The sequence below is a fragment of the Tenrec ecaudatus genome, chromosome 2 (genome assembly GCF_050624435.1).
Source record: "Tenrec ecaudatus isolate mTenEca1 chromosome 2, mTenEca1.hap1, whole genome shotgun sequence".
Lineage (NCBI taxonomy): Eukaryota > Metazoa > Chordata > Mammalia > Afrosoricida > Tenrecidae > Tenrec > Tenrec ecaudatus.
This window is the reverse complement of record NC_134531.1, coordinates 211926278-211928979: the sequence shown is the minus strand read 5'-3', so window position 1 is coordinate 211928979 and position 2702 is coordinate 211926278.

Genomic DNA, 2702 nt, shown 5'->3' with positions numbered 1-2702 from the left:
GCAACGATAATCATTGGTCATTGGAACACACAAGCTGGAAACAAAGAGGAAGGAACAGTAGTTAGGAAATATGGCCTTGGTGATGGAAATGCAGCTGGAGATCGAACGATGGAATCTTGCAGGACTCACGACTTGTTCATCACAAATACCTTTTTCAACAACACGAAAGGTGACTGTACACATGGATTTCTCCAAATGAGATGCACAAAAATCAAATTGGCTACATTTTTTAGAAGAGACATTGGAGAAGCTCCATAAACCAGGCCAGGGGCTGACTGTGGACAGACCATCGATCCCTCCTATGTAAGTTCAGGATGAAGCTGAAGAAAATGAAAACAAGTCCTCAAGGGTAAAAAGATGACCTTGAGTCTATCCCACCCAAATTTCAGGAAGAGACTCAATGCACTGAATATTTAAATGACAGAAAACCTGGTGATCTGGGAGATGCTGTCAAGAATACCGCTCATGTAGAAAGCAAAAGATCATTAAACAGATTGGAAAGGAAGAAAAGGTCAAAGTGGATGTCGTCAGAAGGGACTCTGAAACATACTCTTCATTGTCAGAGTAGGTAAGGCAGATGGAAGAAAAGATGAAGTAAAAGAGCTAAACAGAACATTTCAAAGGGCAGCTTGAGACAGCAAAGTCAAATATTATAGTCAAGTGGGCAAACATCTAGAGGTAGAAAATCAAAAAGGAAGAACATGCTCAGCATAGCTTAAACTGAGAGAACTCAAGAAAAAATTCAAGCCCTGAGTTACAATATTGAAAGTCTATGTGTAAAATTTTTAATAATGCAGGAAGCATCAAAGAAGTTAAAAGAATACGCAGAGTCACTCAACCTAAAAGAACTATTCGACATCCAACAATTTTAAGATGGCCCGGGTATCAAAAGATATAGCATCTGGGGTCTTAAAGGCTTAAAGGTCAACAAGTGGCCATCTAGCTCAGCAGCAACAAAGCCCACAGGGAAGAAGTACACCAGTCTGTGCGATCATGAGGTGTCGAAGGGATCAGGTATCAGGCATCAAAGAACAAAAAATCATATCATTGTTAATGAGGGGGAGTGTGGAGTGAGGACCCAAAGCTCATCTGTAGACAACTGTACATCCCCTTATAGAAGGGTCATGGGGAGTAGACGAGCCAGTCAGGGTGCAGTTGTAGCAACTATGAAACATACAACTTTCCTCTAGTTCCTAAATGCTTCCTCCCCCCCACTATCATGATCCCAATTCTACCTTGCAAATCTGGCTAGACCAGAGCATGTACACTGGTACAGATAGGAACTAGAAAGAGGGAATCCAGGGTGGATGATCCTTCAGGACCAGTGGCAAGAGTGGAGATACCAGGAGGGTGGAGGGAGGTAGGGTAGAAAGGGGGAACCAATTACAAGGATCTACATATGACCCCTCCCTGGGGGGTGGCCAATAGAAAAGTGGGTGAAGGGAGACATTGAACAGGTCAAGATATGACAAAATAATAATTTATAAATTAATCAAGGGTTCATGAGGGACAGGGGAGCAGGGAGGGAAGGGGAAAATGAGGAGCTGATGCTAGGGGCTTAAGTGGAGAGCAAATGTTTTGAGAATAATGAGGGTACCGAATGTACAAATGTGCTTTAAAAAAACAAACAAACAAAACAATCTCAAGATGTAGCATATGATCAAGAACCAATGGTACAGAAGGAACAAGTCCAAACTGCACTGAAGGCATTAGCCAAAACAATGCTCTAGGAATTAATGGAATGCTGATTGAAATGTTTCAACATGCTGATGAAACACTGAAGTACTTACTCAGCTATGCCAGGAAATTTGGAAGACAGCTACCTGGCCAAGGTAGCTGGAAGAAATTAGTATTTGTACCTACTCCAAAGAAAGGTGACCCAATGCAATGAGTCACTTGTAGAACAATATCATTGATATTACATGCAAGTAAAATCTTGTTGGCAATCATCCAGCAATGGTTGCCACAGTCCACCCATTAGCATGGAGCTGTCAGAGGTTCAAGCCTGATTTAGAAGAGGACATGGAGGAAGCAGAGAACCACATCAGTGACTTGGAGGACAGCCAAGCAGACTTTAATAAATGCAAACAAAAATCTAATAATATCACCAGAGAAGCTGAAGAAAGCCTAAGAACTATTTCTGATGCTAAGAAGCAGAACAACATTAGAATTATTGGCTTATCAGAGGAAGACACAACAAAGAATTCATCTGCAACAGTAGTGAGAGAATTCTTGGAGGAAACTTTCCGCAGCTTAATGAATGAAAACCAGGCAACAATTCAGGAGGCTGAAATAACACCAGCTAGACTAAATCCCAAATCCCAAGAAGAAGTCACCAAGGCACATAATAGTTAAACTACCCAACTTTGTGGAAAAGGAGAAAATCATGAGAGCAGCTAGGGAAAAACAAACAATAACATATAAAGGTTCCCAAATAAGAATATGCTCAGACATATCAGCAGAAACAATGAAGAAGAGAAAAACAGACCCCAAGTAGCATCGGCTTAAGGATGGAAAGAAGTCAATAATGATATATACCCTCCACACACACATACGCACAACACACTAATGAGAAAGAAAAGTAGGAAAAACCCAACACAAAAGGTATACGATGACATCACAGAGTCTGCAGATGGGGATATTAACCCTAAATATCAATGGCCTGAACTCAGGCATTAACAGACCGAGTCTAGCAGACTGGC